The sequence below is a fragment of the Schistocerca serialis genome, chromosome 6, assembly GCF_023864345.2.
Source record: "Schistocerca serialis cubense isolate TAMUIC-IGC-003099 chromosome 6, iqSchSeri2.2, whole genome shotgun sequence".
Taxonomy (NCBI): domain Eukaryota; kingdom Metazoa; phylum Arthropoda; class Insecta; order Orthoptera; family Acrididae; genus Schistocerca; species Schistocerca serialis.
In genome coordinates, this window is record NC_064643.1 from 219,272,618 (window position 1) to 219,290,115 (window position 17,498).

Sequence of the window (17,498 nt, forward strand, 5' to 3'; positions counted from 1 at the left end):
CTCCCCTTTCATTATTAGTTCCGGGACGTGACTATTTTCCTCGGACAAAGACCAATGCTGTGAATTGGATTCGCGGACATACCATTCACTACCTAGTTGGACCAACTGTAGACTCTGTACTCGATTTTTGGACATACCTCAACGACCGTCATTATGTCGTTGTCCGCCACCCAAAATACAGACAATTTTTCTCGAACTTCCTTGGGAGTGCTTTCCACGACCCGCCTCGCAGCTGGAATGTGTTAAGCCAAGAGTGAAGAAGGTTTCCAGTTTGAACCAATGAACATTTCTGAACTACTGAACGGAACACACCAATTTCGAGAAGACGTGACTCAACATATTACCAGCGGGGCGCAGAAGGCGTCTGATGAATTACACAACAAAGATAAACAAAACAAAAATCAAAATAAAAATAAAATTCAGAAAAGGAAGATTTTGTTTTGTTTGTAATGACAGCCCTAACCTTGAATTCCCATATTTCCCCTGGTATATAGGCAGCTCTTGGGGTAAGTTTAGTCAGGAGCCAACGCCTGAAGGGGACCAGATTTTTTTTTTTTGTTATAGGATGAAAAGTGGCGGTGGCACTTAGTTTCTTCTTTTATTGCCATTTTCCTAAGGGGCTTTAAAATAAGAGAGAAAAAAGGGGTAATCGTCAAAAAGTAAAAGAAAAAAAGAAAAATTAAAAAAAAAGAGGTTCCCTTGTGCGTTGCAGTGGTTGTACTGTATGACATAGCAGTTCCAATCTCGGTGGAAGCCGCTGACTACTACCTTGTATTTTCCATTTTAATTAATGGAGTTGCAAACGGCTAGTAAAAATTCTTTATACGAAATCTGAAGAATGCCTTTAAACATCAATCTTCGTCCGATTCGACTTAGTAAATTAAGTTAATATCATGGATGTCTGCTTTGCAAATGCCAAGGTGCTTCACGGTAAAATAGATCCTGAAAAGATTCAAAGCGACTGTCAACGATATAAATTTGAGTTTTGTTCGTCATATAGGTCTAACATGTCAGAAGGTTGTTTATGAAGTGCACATGTTGATTAATATAGTTCCCCTCTTCTAAATTTTTGCAATAGCATTTAACTGTAGACGTTTTCTAACACCGGCGTTAGCAATTCCTTTCCGTTCTCTGAAACCTCCAAAACGACAAATTTTTCTGGTCTAAATCTGATGACCTTAACTATCACTCCCGATCAACATTAAATACTTCATGAACCCATTCATCGAACTCCAAATGTGCAGTGTTCCTGCACTGCTACAGAGCATGCATTGCAAGGTATTCACACAGTTTATCGCATAGAGTTACCATAAGGAATGAAACAAGAACTGTAATACACTTTACACCACAGACGCTCACCCCGGCTTGACGAAAACATCCGAACATTGACCAAAAGTTGCACAAATAATTGAGTTTGAAAGGAAAAGAAACGAGGTAGGAAGCATTTATAAATTCATCGAATGTAGCGAGGTGGTTTAATTTCGTCCCAGTCTATAAAATTAATTTCGGGCCATACTCAGCTCTTGCGGATTAATGTAATATAATACCCGCCTACTAATCAGGGCGTCTGTCTCCGTTGCTTTTGACCGTGAATGGAAATCGTAGAAATTTTCTGTGGAGCAACATTTAATAATAAAGCGTTTTAAATCATCAAAAGCGATGAGCGGGAGCAGGCGCTTTCGATAAAGAACGGGGGAGTGCAGCGCCGCTGCTGTCGCCACGGCGCTGCCGGTAGCCAGCAAATGGATCCCGGAGCTTTGCCGCATACGGCGTCCAGAGGAGGACAGTCTGCAGGAAATCTGCCGCAAAATCGTTACTGGATAAAATTTTGATATCGGTGTGTCAGAAAGCGAAATAGATTGAATCTGCGCTACCATTACATTCACGTCTTCAGCATTCAGACAGAAGAGGCTTTAAAAATATTTTATGCCAGCTGCTCTCGATCCACTGACATTACGAACAGAAACAACGCACGCTACCGCTAGACCACAGGCGTAATCAGCCTAGTGGTTCTCTATCATGGGACAAGTTTTCCTCCAGGATGTGCCGCAGTCTACAGTGTTGCCAGATTGTGCAGATAACCGGACTTAGAGAATTAGCGAGTTGGCCAGTTATTTTGTCCCATGTCGCGATCGGCGCGGACTTAGCCTCTGAAGCGGCCGGCCGCCGGTCGAGTTTTATGTCAAAGAGTGTTCATATTCCAAAATCGCCTGGGCGCTACCCTTGAAGGTTGACAGCTGGTAAGGAAGTTGCTCATATGTTTGAACAACTGCTGCAGACAGGGACAATTCACTGTCCAGGCAACCTTCAAACCAACCATGGAGCCGAGTTCTGCAATCGGTATTTCAGGGCAGTAAAAGATTGATACAGAATACGCCACTACTCGACACTCTCCCACATGAATTATAAAGGTAATATTATTGACAGTTTACTAGTTGAATTACACATACCTGTGTATAATTATTGTGTAGTATTCACGGTATCTGTGCAATATGATGTGAAATGCAATGTCCTTCAGACACGCATGTATGTCTGACTGAACAGACATGTGGCGTACAACAGCCATATGGAATGAATTAAACACATTTGCCATTATCAGTGCAATTAGACATCAGCTGCACAATGAAAATTTATGCTGCATCGGGATTCAAACCCAGATTTACTTCTTATTGTGAACTGTAGTGTTAACCACTAAGGCTACCTGAGCATGCCTCATGGACTAACCCAAACTTCCAAATGTCTGTGTGTATCTTCATCTGTGCTTGCACAATTACTTTCATTATTATTGTCATGGCCTTGTGTAGCCATGAAACAGTCAGCTTTGAAAGAGCGTACCACACATTACCAAAAAATCTGCACACATAATTCCATCACAAGACTTGGTTATTCACTACACGCTGGATGGCAGCACTCGTACACATCAAGTTTCTGAATATGACTTCCTGTAAATGTATGTGCTATAATCTAACCTCATTGTTGTGAATTTTAAATGTTTTTGAGCAGTCAGCAGCATGCATTATGTGACAGCCTAGTAAATAGGTAGGGCCATTTGATTGTTGAAGAGAGAAGATTCCTTTGAGAAATTCTCATGTAACTGCCGCCACATGTATGATGAAAGCATAATATTCTTGCCCTAAGCTGTGGATTTTCAGATACTATTAGAGTGCTGAACTCATGACAAAAGGATATGCCCAGAACTAGACATTTACTACCACACGTATTTAGAATGAAAAGAATTGTGAACAGAAACACTTTTATACATGAGATATGTTCCAGTAACTACACTGGTGGTGGTACCAACATCCGTGATAGTGGCAACTTACTGTCATTGAAGAACAGTTCTTTTATATTTTCCTGCGATGTATTGCCAGTGGACCAATGCTGTTGCTACACTGGAGGTTCAAATTTGGATGAAACAGGTGGTGGAAACCTGAAGTCTGACAAATCGATAAGTGCTATGACTGGCTCCAATCAGTTGGGCTGGTCGACTACATTATCATCAGGAGTCCACTGCATTGTAGGAAAAGAAAATACTACTAACCATCAAATAATAATACTAACAAAAACAATAATAATAAGAGAGAGAGAGAGAGAGAGAGAGAGAGAGAGAGAGAGAGAGAGAGAGAGAGAGATTGAGTAATTAATAATTACATTCAAATGGAACAGTCATCTTCTTTTTATTGTCCTCGGAGGCAGTGGATGATTTCTGACCCTTCACGGTGGTAGTGCCTGAGCGAGGTAGAGACTACTAATGCGAGATCTCCTCTCAGGATGCTGGGGACACTAAGAGGTGTGGTGGTTGGGGTGGACAAATAGGAGCGTACTGCACCAGTAAGAGAAAGGAGACATCACTTACAGTCATAAATTACCAGCTTTATGAAGACAGTTATCACTTTAGGCTAAAAGCATTTGACATACTGGCACCTGGGTGAACATGAGGACAAGTGTGCTACTCGACCACCATCTTGGTTATAAATTATGGTAATTATAATGAGAGTTGTTGACCTTTAATTTCAATTAGAATGATTGTTATGCCCATTAGTTACGTCTTAAATAAACAAAAGAAGAGCACAGTGAGCGACATGTTTACATATGGACACAAGGGCATGTGACCTGTTTGTTTGCACAAGGAGAGGTTGTCCCACAACCGACATAGCACCTCCTAGTCATTTACATGGCACAAAATAACCAAGAATTGTTTTTGTTTCCTTCTAGTATACAGCCATCCCCCACCCACATACAACAGCACTTTTCTTGAATCTTTCCTGGCTTTGCCTAGGTTGACACAGCTTCGCCTTACTTTGATGATTAACTTTGTCATACATCACTGTCGTACATGGACAAATTTTGACGCTGCAACAGAGCAGTTTGAAAAATTAGGAAAAGTCGTTCTGATTCATCTATTTTTCGCAGATGGATTTTCGATCCAGCGTCAAATGAAATGAAATCGCGTGAATACTGTAAAACCGTGACTACACTGTTTGAAGCTTGTCGTTGCATAAGTGCTTACAGATATGGATATGGTATCTGTTCTTTCGGACATGTTCGAAAGAACAAACACCATATCCATATAAGTATATCGTTCTGTCAATACCAGTCATGTGACCTTCTTCTTCTGTGCGGATGCACGCATATTCCCCGAATTCTTACGGGACTTGGTAAGAATGTCTTACACGAGTAATGAGTGTGTTTGGGTGGGGACACTACGAATGTAGTGTGTGGACATACAAGGTGAGAATGTTGGTCTCGCGAGAGGCGTGCCCGAGATAGTCCCTGCAGTCGCGCTATCCTGTGTCTCATATGGATAGCCGGCACGGTAGCTCAGCGTGTTCGGTCAGAGGATTAGCTGCCCTCTGTAATTAAAAAAACTGAGTTAATCGATCAACAACGAACTTAAACGGATGTCTTAAGACGTCCGCCCCGAGCAGATGCAACGATCAAAAGCGGACCAAAAAAAAAAAAAAAAAAAAAAAAAAAAAAAAAAAAGATGAATAGAGCGTCTGCCATGTGAGCAGGAGATCCTGGGTTCGAGTCCTGGTCGGGGCACATATTTGCACCTGTCCCCGTTGATATATATCAACGACCGTCAACAGCTGCAGCTATTAATATAATTCTAATTTAGTCCTTACAGAGGTCGCAGCGGGGCATGTGCCAATGTTGCTCAACTTATTTCATGATTTCATTCACTAATTCAATGTTTCATTGAGAAGGTTGAGGTGCATGTTTAACAACCTAATTTACACAAAAAAAATGCTTGAATTAGCTTTTGTGTCTCATACAGTGATTTTCAAACGCATCAGAAGTCGTGTTTGAATGCGCGGGGAGCTTTCATCCATCCTAGTAAAAATAATTCCCAAAAAATACCGATTTTCATCTGTATTTTCACTGAGATTAAAAATATGTAACATTTTCTCAGGTACACTCTCCTTACGTGCGAGGAGTGGTCATAAAGTTTTATTTATGGCCTCAGAAAAACAAAATTGCGTAACTAATTTTTTGTTTTTTTGCAGGTACACGTCTGCGGTCGTTGTATACATTGAAAACACCGCGCCACAGTTCGGCAACACGTCGCTAGAGTGCAACTAACATTGGGCCATTTTGGCACTATCTTCGAAGGGGTCATAAAAATAAATCTATATTGGCACATAGAGAACCGGTTTTCCCTCGTTTAGTACAACAATGGAATAAGACAGACAATCATTAATAGTGATTGGTGTATTATATGTGAAGATGTAGATTCAGCATCTTGCGGAAAAGATTCACGCTTCGTTTGTCAGCATATGAATAATCTCCATTGCCGCGGAAACAAACGTGATAGCTTGTTTACCTTGTGTATTTTAATCTTACAATGACTTTTGGCACGATATTTTGGAGCAACACTGTGCAATCTCGAAGGACATCGTTAGCCTAGGAATGGGCTATCTGAAGGATCTGTTCATGAACAGATGTGGATATTTTGGTACTTCTTAAACTGCCACTTCTGTCGAATACAGACAGAGAGAACTGTATTTACATAGACAGGGCATCTCAAGAGCAGTAGTCAGTATTCAGAGATACGACAGGAACAATAGTTCCAACCAAAAGTCTGGTAAACATTGGCTCTAAAATATATACCTTAAGACGTATGAGCACTTCTTTGTTATTATGGAACGAGTCTCTTCTACTGCAATCTATTTGTTTTCCGTATTTTGCGAGGAGGGAGTATGGACCGAAACAAGAATAAATAGTTTGTGGGCGCTAAGATGAATAACTTAGAGCTATAAGCACTTGTTCAGTAGAAGAAATGTGTTTCCCAGTAGCGAAGATGAAAAAGTGCTCACAATTCTGAATGAATGCATCGTAGAGAGCATGATTATTAAGTTCTTTTGCTTCAGTTGATCATTCCTGCTGTATTCCTGGATATTTACCATCCTGCTGGGACACCCTGTATGTGTGTGTGTTGGCGTGTGTGTGTGTGTGTGTGTGTGTGTGTGTGTGTGTTTGTTTCAGAAGTGATAGTCAATTTTCTGGGATATGAGAGGAAAGATCATTTAAACAAGTCAAGTAAACATGGTCTCTTAAACGCATACCTTCAGAGCTATGAGTAATTCTTGATCTTCGATACTGTGAAACAAATGTCTTCCGCAGTAGTCCGCCTGCTTAGCTGTTGCCGGCACGGTAGCTCAGTGTGTTTGGTCAGAGGGATAGCTGCCCTCTGCAATAAAAAAACTGATTGAGTGGATCATCGAAGAACATGAACGGGTGTTAGGATACGTCCGCACCGAACAAATCCAACGAACAATATCGACCAAATAAGATTTTTAAATAATGGTAACGTATTTGCCTACCATGGAGTGGGCCCGGGTTCGATTCCCGGCCGGGTTGGAGATTTTTCTCCGCTCGTGGACTGAGTGTTGTATTGTCCTAATCATCCTTTCATCGTCATCACCGACGCCCGATGTGGCATAAGACTTGCAACCCGGCGACTGGACTTCCACGGACGGGGCCACCCAGACACCAATGCCACATGATCATTTCATTTTTTTTCTTCTACTGCAAGCTCTTTCCTTCCCATATTTTGGGAGGTGGTAATATGAACCAAATCAAGAAAAAAGTGTTCGCTAAACATACACTCTGAAAGGCATATCTTAAAAGTTATGAGCACTTGCTCATCAGAAGAGTTGTGTTTAGAAGTAGCGAAGATGGACAAGTGCTGATAGTTCTTAAGGTATGTATTTTAGAGCACATCTTTACTGGACTTTGTTTCTTGTTCTTGTCCATACTACCACTTCCCAAAATATGGAAAGCAAAGAGCTTGCAGTACAAGAGATCTGTTTCACAGTACTGAAGATCAAGAATTGTTCATAGCTCTTAAGATATGTGTTTTAAAGCCCATGTTTACTTGACTTCTTTGTTTCGAATGATCATTCCTGCCATATCCCTGAATATTGGCGATCGCTTCTGAAACATGTGTGGATAATTCTTGACAATTTTCTTTGTTAGTTAGTGCCTGTTTCCTATTTTGTTTCCTGAAACAGGGGTTTAGTGGAGTGTATCCTTTGATTTGATTTGCAAACTTTTGTAACAGTAGTGTGTTTTGTGGTTCCTAAAGTTTTCTTCAATTGAGTTTGTGTATCTATAGTGTATTCGACGAAGGGGCTTCGTCCCGCCGTAGCCCTTAGTGGTCGACAACCCCACAAGAGGCCACAGCAGTCCACCCACACCACTGCTGCCCCACACCGAACCCAGGGTTACTGTGCAGTTAGCCCCCAGTGTACGACCCCTTCCCCCCCTCCCCCCCCCCCCCCCCCCTCCGGGATCGACTCATACCAGACGAGTGTACTCCAATGTTTGCGTGTACACGTACGTGGAGACAGTGTTTGCGCAGCAATCGCCATCATGTGTAACTGAGGCGGAATATGGAGAACCAGCCCGAATTCGCCGAGGCATATGGAAAACCGCCTAAAAGCCATCCATAAGCTGGCTGGCACATCGGACCTTTACACTAATCCGCCGAGCGGATTTGTGCCGGGAACCGGTACGCCTTCGCGCTCTGGAAGCAGTGCGTTAGACTGCGCTTCTTGCCGGGCGGACTTCCAATTGAGTTTAGTTCTTCATTAACATATTTTCTTTTACTTTGTCTAAGTATTTTACCTGTTTTCTTCTGACTTCTAAAAAATTTCTCTTCTATGGTTTCTACTTTGTCACAATTATAATTTAAGAAGGTTCGTTATCTCTCTTCTACTGCGTTATCATAATTTGATTTCCACCGTGGGTGCTTGGTTTTTTTCTTTAATGGGATCAGTTCTCTTGTTTTCTGTATCATTTTCGTTTGGAAATCTCTACAGTTGCTTGTAGGTTGTTTTTACCATACTTCTGTAAGTATTGACTCTTGTAGGCTAAGAAATTTGAGATACAGAACCAAGGATCGTGAATCATTTACGATCACTACCCGAAAGGACTGTAGTTCCACATATACTTTCTTACGGGATTAATGGATATAACAAGGATTCATGTCTTTCAGTGCTCTGTCAAACTCTTCACGCAGTATCACATCTCCCGTTTCTTCATCTACATCCTCTTCCGTTTCCATAATATTGTCCTCAAGTACATCGCCCTTGTGTAGACACTCTATATACTGCTTCCACCTTTCTGCTTTCCCTTCTTTGCTTAGAACTGGGTTTCCATCTGAGCTCTTGATATTCATACAAGTGGCTCTCTTTTCTTCAAAGGTCTCTTTAATTTTCCTGTAGGCAGTATCTATCTTACCCCTAGTGAGATAAGCCTCTACATCCTTACATTTGTCCTCTAGCCATCCCTGCTTAGCCATTTTGCACTTCCTGTCGATCTCATTTTTGAGACATTTGTATTCCTTTTTGCCTGCTTCATTTATTGCATTTTTATATTTTCTCCTTTCATCAATTAAATTCAATATTTCTTCTGTTACCCAAGGATTTCTACTAGCCCTTGTCTTTTGACCTACTTGATCCTCTGCTGTCTTCACTACTTCATCCCTCAGAGCTACCCATTCTTCTTCTACTGTACTTCTTTCCCCCATTCCTGTCAATTGTTCCCTTATGCTCGCCCTGAAACTCTGTACAACCTCTGGTTTAGTCAGTTTATCCAGGTCCCATCTCCTCAAATTCCACCTTTTTGCAGTTTCTTCAGTTTTAATCTACAGTTCATAACCAATAGATTGTGGTCAGAGTCCACATCTGCCACTGGAAATGTCTTACAATTTAAAACCTGGTTCCTAAATCTCTGTCTTACCATTATATAATCTACCTGATACCTTTTAGTATCTCCAGGATTCTTCCAGGTATACAACCTTCTTTTATGATTCTTGAACCAAGTGTTAGCTATGATTATGTTGTGCTCTGTGCAAAATTCTACCAGACGGCTTCCTCTTTCATTTCTTCCCCCCAATCCATATTCACCTACTATGCTTCCTTCTCTCCCTTTTCCTACTGACGAATTCCAGTCACCCATGACTATTAAATTTTCGTCTCCCTTCACTACCTGAATAATTTCTTTTATCTCGTCATACATTTCATCTATTTCTTCATCATCTGCAGAGCTAGATGGCATATAAACTTGTACTACTGTAGTAGGCATGGGCTTTGTGTCTATCTTGGCCACAATAATGCGTTCACTATGCTGTTTGTAGTAGCTTACCGCAGTCCTATTTTTTTATTCATTATTAAACCTACTCCTGCATTACCCCTATTTGATTTTGTATTTATAACCCTATATTCACCTGACCAAAAGTCTTGTTCCTCCTTCCACCGAACTTCACTAATTCCCACTACATCTAACTTTAACCTACACATTTCCCTTTCTAAATTTTCTACCCTACCTGCCCGATTAAGGGATCTGACATTCCACGCTCCGATCCATAGAACGCCAGTTTTCTTTCTCCTGATAACGACGTCCTCTTGAGTAGTCCCCGCCCGGAGATCCGAATGGGGGACTATTTTACCTCTGGAATGTTTTACCCAAGAGGACGCCATCATCATTTAATCATACAGTAAAGATGCATGCCTTCGGGAAAAATTACGGTTCGCAGGACCAGCACAGCAAGGCCGTTTCGGCTAGTGTTACAAGGCCAGATCAGTCAATCATCCAGACTGTTGCCCCTGCAACTACTGAAAAGGCTGCTGCCCCTCTTCAGGAACCACACGTTTGTCTGGCCCCTGAACAGATACCCCTCCGTTGTGGTTGCACCTACGGTACGGCCATGTGTATCGCTGAGGCACGCAAGCCTCCCCACCAACGGCAAGGTCCATGGTTCATGGGGGGAGGGGGGGGGGGCGGTGGGGGAGGGGGGATGATTCTGCAAATACTAGACAGGAAACCGATTTGGAATTGAGGCACATTTTCTTAACTAATGTAGGTGAGGCAGTTTCATTTACCCATAAGTGTCCAGAAGAGCTGAAAAATAGGGTAACCTCAAGTTTTCAAATCTAACAAGTAAGTTGAAAGGCTTTCCTGGCGTACAACCCATTAATTCTGCAAAGGATTTTCTTGCAGTAGCTTAAATACTCTCTGTATTGAGCTACATGAATGTGTATGCTGTTCAGTTGTATTGGTTTCCTGCTCTTTTCTTCTATGTATATGTATACATGAAGACAGGCCTCTTAGTGTGCATTGAAATATTAATGAGTTTGTACTCACTGAATTCTGCCTAAAGTACCGCTGACGAAAAAATCTCGTTCAAACAGAAATTAGTGTTTATATTTTACAATGAACAGGCATAAGTGAAGAGAATGAATTTTTTGTGAAAAGACACCAGTGGCATACGGTGATCATGTGCTAATGTGCTACAGCACACTGTAAAATTGCACTAAAATTATGTCATTATCTTTGAATGCGAGTCGGAAATCACAATGAAATCTCGGTCTATCCCTTCCACTGTGAGCCGGAAATTGCGCTAAAAGTACGACACTTCTGTACGATTCATGGTGGTATGGAAATGACGTGACAGAAAACATGTTTTACAGCGCTATCTCAGCGATAACTAAGACCCACTCTCATGTTCTGAAATGATGGTCAGCCACGCTACAGTCTACACGGAGAAGGAAAGCAACTGTCTGTTTTTGACTCCGCATGCTCTGATGTGACGTCGTTCCTGCCGGTGCTGAGGGTGCTATGTTGGGTCACAGCTCAAGATTAGGATTTTTGAGCACTGCATGTATTGTGCAAGCATAGAGTATGAGGACTTTTAGAGGAGCAGCTGACATATAGGTGCCATAATCCAGTGGTCAGCCTGCTTTCAGCAGTGGTGAAGTGAGGACGCCTAACGTTGCGTCTTGGCTCTTGTACTGCTTACGAGCAGTGCGTGTTTGTTTAGTTCCGCATAGTGGCTTACCCATGTGGCCGAACTCACCAATCATCATGGCGTTTTCCTATCGCCAAGCCACGCTTAAATTAGAGTTTTCTTTGGATCATGAACGACCAAAAGCGTATGAAGTAGAACGTTTTATATGGGACGAAATGCGTCTGCCACCGGAATATGTTCTCAGAATTCATTTTCAATCGTTAGTGCCAAAGTGTACGTAAAGCTGGTGAATGAAGAACTGTGCACCGACGTTGCGTGGCGCCATTTTAAAGATCACAAGTTGCGATACTCCGAAAGTTGAAGTTTTCGAACTCCCACTTGAGGTGCTCTTGGAGGTTGTAGTGGCCACCTTCAAACCTTGCGGCAATGTTGTCGGTCACGTTGCTGAAAAGTGAACGTCTTCGAAACATACTATATCCTCAATGGTGCCCGTCAGATAAAAACTGGGCAAATCTGGTTATTACCGGCTGCAGTGCTTTCGTCGGCCCCTATGATGTACAGCCGCGTACTTGTTCAGATTGTGGGCAGGGAGGCTATGTCCCTTCGGAATGTCTCCGAAACAGACAGGTTCAGACGCTGATCAGAGACGTCGCTCTCCCGGAGTTGCTCAATGTGTTGTCTCTGTCTTAAGCGTCGGTGGCGGGGCTGCCTTCTGCTCCCATTCTGAATCAGTCGGCGCCGGCGTCTACTCCTCTCGATGACACGATGAACTTCTGCCTGTCTCCCCTACACTGCCACCGGAGGCAGAATCGACTGACGATGGCCGTCAGCAGCCACAAGTTGTTTGTCCCGAACGAATGGTTGTGGATCATGGAGCTGTACCGATCTCCATTTTTCTGCCGTCTTGCCTCATGTCGGACGACAGCTGCTTGACATGGAACAATATGCTCGGAAGCAATGGTCGCCGACGAAACGGAAGATACAGCGCCGTACCCCTTCTGACGATTGCCTCCGTCAAACGTGTGCACAGGATGACGACCCTCCTACCGATGATGCACTGTCCTCTGACGCCCTAGCACCGGATGACAACGGGCACCCCATCCCTATCTCCAATCAGCAGCCACTTACTGACACCGCCGACCTTTCCCCGTCTGTGGCTGATGCGGTTGCCCTACTTTCTTGTCTGACGCTGCCTATGAGCGCACCTCATATGCACTACTGGCCATTAAAATTGCTACACCAAGAAGATGACGTACTACAGACGCGAAATTTAACCGACAGGAAGAAGATACTGTGATATGCAAATGATTAGCTTTTCAGAGCATTCACACAGGGTTGGCGCCGGTGGCGACACCTACAACGTGCTGACACGAGGAAAGTTTCCAACCGATTTCTCATACACAAACAGCAGTTGACCGGCGTTGCCTGGTGAAACGTTGTTTTGATGCCTCGTGTAAGGAGGGGAAATGCGTACCATCACGTTTCCGACTTTGATAAAGGTCCAATTGTAGACTACCGCGGGTGCGGTTTATCGCATCGCGACATTGCTGCTCGCGTTGGTCGAGATCCAATGACTGTTAGCAGAATATGGAATCGGTGGGTTCAGGAGGGTAATACGGAATGCCGTGCTGGATCCCAACGGCCTCGTATCACTAGCAGTCGAGATGACAGGCATCTTATCCGCATGGCTGTAACGGATCGTGCAGCCACGTCTCGATCCCTGAGTCAACAGATGGGGACGTTTGCAAGACTGCAACCACCTGCACGAACAGTTCGACGACGTTTGCAGCAGCATGGACTATCAGCTCGGAGACCATGGCTGCGGTTACCCTTGACGCTACATCACAGACAGGAGCGCCTGCGATGGTGTACTCAACGACGAACCTGGGTGCACGAATGGCAAAACGACATTTTTTCGGATGAATCCAGGTTCTGTTTACAGCATCATGATGGTCGCATCCGTGTTTGGCGACATCGCGGTGAACGCACATTGGAAGCGTGTATTCGTCATCTCCAAACTGGCGTATCACCCGGCGTGATGGTATGGGGTGCCATTGGTTACACGTCTCGGTCACCTCTTGTTCGCATTGACGGCTCTTTGAACAGTGGACGTTACATTTCAGATGTGTTACGACCCGTGGCTCTACTCTTCATTCGTTCCCTGCGAAACCCTACATTTCAGCAGGGTAATGTACGACCGCATGCTGCAGGTCCTGTACGGGCCTTTCTGGATACAGAAAATGTTCGACTGCTGCCCTGGCCAGCACATTCTCCAGATCTCTCAGCAATTGAAAACGTCTGATCAATGGAGGCCGAGCAACTGGCTCGTCACAATACGCCAGTCACTAATCTTGATGAACTGTGGTATCGTGTTGAAGCTGCATGGGCAGCTGTACGTGTACACGCCATCCAAGCTCTGTTTGACTCAATGCCCAGGTGTATCAAGGCCGTTATTACGGTCAGTGGTGGTTGTACTGGGTACTGACTTCTCAGGACCTATGCACCCAAATTGCGTGAAAATGGAATCACGTGTCAGTTGTCGGTTCTAGTATAATATATTTGTCCAATGAATACCCGTTTATCATCTGCATTTCTTCTTGGTGTAGCAATTTTAATGGCCAGTAGTGTAGTATTCCATTGAACTGGTGAGGCGTCTGTCTTCTGGGCGGACAACATCGATGTTGAGGATGGACATTCTGGAAGTGTGCAGAGCGATGGAACGGCATTGATTGAGTCGGCCTCGCGTCATGTACCCCCACGCGGTACAGGTACTCCCCATTCCACTATCCGTGGCCCGCCGCATGATAGCAGCTTGGCGTTCATATGTTCACTACGGCTTGCTGTTCAAAATTCGGTACTAGGCTCTCACCTTCCGGCACTGCAGAGGCGGTTTAGATCTGTATCATGTGCCACACAGAGCTTAGCTCCTTTCATCAGCTCTCATGTGGTGTTGTGGCACCATTGTTCCAAGACCCTCACGAGCTTGTTGCTGGAGGTCCTTGCACTACGGTCCTTCTCTGCACCTATCCAGTTTTCGGACGTCCCGCCGCCATTCTTTTACTTCGGCCGTTTTTTTCCTTGAACTGAGCTAAATCCATATCGCGATGCTGCCAACGCATTTGGTGTCCACGAAGGCATCCTATGGCTTTCTTTGGCAGAACACATCACCGAATGTGGACGAAGGGAAGCATCCCCACGTCAACTGACATGCCATCTGGCGATCTGTGTGCGCTCTTGCCAATGGCAAAGAAGTATGCCGCTCACACCTTCATGGAATTCACCTTACAAACATCCCACTGTGTGTCGCCTGTGATGTTCTGGAATTAGTCGAGCATCACCTGGTGTGTGGATCGGCGATGGTGTCTGGTCGTTGCTGCGACAGACTCTGGCCTTAATTAACCATACGAGTCCAGATCCTCACCTGTTCCTCTTTCCGGTCTCGGGAAACTTTCCACAAACCAAGATTACATCCGTCAAGTGGATTTAGGCAGTTTCCTGTTACACCTGGTGGTAATAATACAAAAAAAAACAGAAATAAATAAAAATAAATAAATAAATCTTGTCCCATTGACGTCCTTTGTATCTCTACTCCATGTTCCCTGCGCTTTCCTTAGTTTCATGGGGAGGGAAAAGAACATTGTGTCCAAGCCTCCAGTTGCGACCTCTGCCCACTTTGCCCCCAACCCTCCCTTTGGGCGACAGAAGGGTTCTAAAAAAAGTGGTCGAATGTGCCAACAGGGCCGACCGGAGTGGCCGAGCGGTTCTAGGCGCTACAGTCTGGAACCGCGCGACCGCTACGGTCGCAGGTTCGAATCCTGCCTCGGGCATGGATGTGTGTGATGTCCTTAGGTTAGTTAGGTTTAAGTAGTTCTAAGTTCTAGGGGACTGATGACCACAGATGTTAAGTCCCATAGTGCTCAGAGCCATTTGTGCCAACAGGCAATTTGTCATGTCGGGTTCGATTGCTCCTGCTACCATCTGTTTTTCCTTTTATTTTAATCCTCGCAATGTTAAGCTATTAACTATAAAATTTAACACTTTGACTGCTACAGATGTGCTCTTTACATTCCGTGCTGAGAGCAGCTTTGTCGCTGTACTGCTCGTCTAATGCTGCCTGTGCCGAGAGATGGTGTTCAGGCCGATATGAAATATTTATCATCCAATTTAAGAAAACTGTTCAGTGATAAAAATTGATTTTTACGCAGCTTACAGTTTGAGACCTTTGCTGTATAAAGAACTGCACTTCTTTTTGTTATTCGTCATAGTTAATGTTAAATAAAGTATTGCATGAAATTTTAAAGAGCTTACAGGAGAAAAAACGTTTTGCGTAAACTTTGCGAACGGTTCATTTTCGTCCATACACCGCTAAGTATGAAACGTAGAAAGGGTATCAAAATTTTATTTCAAATTGAGATCATAGCGACATCTCTTTTCGTTTTTGCCTTATGAGTTTTTGTATCCAGTTGCTGATCACGTGCGAATGGCTATTTCCGTCCCTGCACATCGGGACTCAAGTGGTCATAATAACAGTCAGACTTCATAAAGGTTGAAGATATCGAAGTAAGTTTTTTCGCAAATGATAGCATAAAAAGAGGCACACGTGTTTTATGCTAAGTACTCTAAACTTTTTTATTCAGCAAGATGTGGAAGTAACTCGTCCACAGCAGTGAGAAGATCAGCGGAACAAGATGTGCGAACACATAATAGCACTTGAGTTCTCTAAAGAATTATGCGTAGAGTATGAAGGATTTTCGATCAGCAGTTCGTGATGGGTCCCATAGCCCAGTGGACAGGTGCTCCGACTGCCAGTTTGTTGTTTCAGCTTCGATTCCCATTGCTAACATTTATTTTCATTTCATTTTATTCCTCGGAACGTTAAATTATTGATTATAAAATTTTAATAATTTAAAAAGTTCCGTTTGTATAAGTAAAATTATATTCTATTTAGTAACGATTACTACTTTTCTACGTCAGATGGCTGTAGGCCACCACATTATAACACACTGTTAAAATTCTACTCGAGGCGCCACTGAAAGGTACGTAATTACTCATCTGCTTGAAAGCTACGCCTGTTGCACATTTTTCCCACACTTACTAATGTGTTTCATTCTAAGATAAGCGTATAAGAAGTAAAAAAAAGTAACATATCCCCAGTGCGTGTTTAAAATAGTCGAAGATAGTCAGAAGCTTTAATAAAATGCCTTACGTTAACTCAGGCAGTATGATTCGACGAATGAGGGACTCAGTGGTCAGCTTACTGAACGGTTTGCTTATTATGCCAGAACATAGTACATCTCGGACATCGGCTTCCTGTTTGTGTAACAATGTTGGGGTGCTTCCTTTATCACCAGCATAATGATAAGTTAGCCAATATATTATATATGTAAGACAGAGTACCGACGGCTATATTGTTAATTTAGCCTTACAGTGCCCGAAGTGTTACATGAATTAATTAACATTTTTATAGTTACACATGTAAGTAACTCCTCCTCAAATACTGGAAATTACTACTCTTGTCGAAGCTGATAAAACTGTGGCGATTTCAAGCTAACAAGTTAGTCAGATTGATGATAAAAATAAACGATCGTTAACTCTGAAATGAAGAACTAGAGAATGTAGTGTATATCGTTAGATATATGAAACGTATCTGGCTCTTACCGGTTCTTCTGGAGCATCCTTCTTCCCCGGTTTTGCCTTCTTTGGTTTCTCAGGCGGCAAAGACTGAAGAACAAAAAGAGATTCATCAACTCAAGAATACTGTAAAGTAAGCTATATTTGAATTATTTCGTTCGTTCGCACATCAAATGATGATATTCTTATGGTAGCACTAGTAGAAAACGAAAATGAACACGTCTAAAGATATGATAAAGAAACAATATAATAAAAGGTGGCCGCAGTATAGTCATCACTGAAAATCCTTATAAGTCCGACACAAAATAAGTTACCATCGTTAATAAACGAGAGAATTGCTTTTTAAAGGAATTGTAGGAAAAATGAAAACCGAGCTCGTCTAAACTATTGATGAAAAAACCCTATAATACAAGTTACCCACAGTAAGATAGGGCTTGATAATATCATACAGTAGCCGGCCGAAGTGGCCGTGCTGTTCTAGGCGCTGCAGTCTGGAACCGCGAGACCGCTACGGTCGCAGGTTCGAATCCTGCCTCGGGCATGGATGTGTGTGATGTCCTTAGGTTAGTTAGGTTTAACGAGTTCTAAGTTCTAGGGGACTAATGACCTC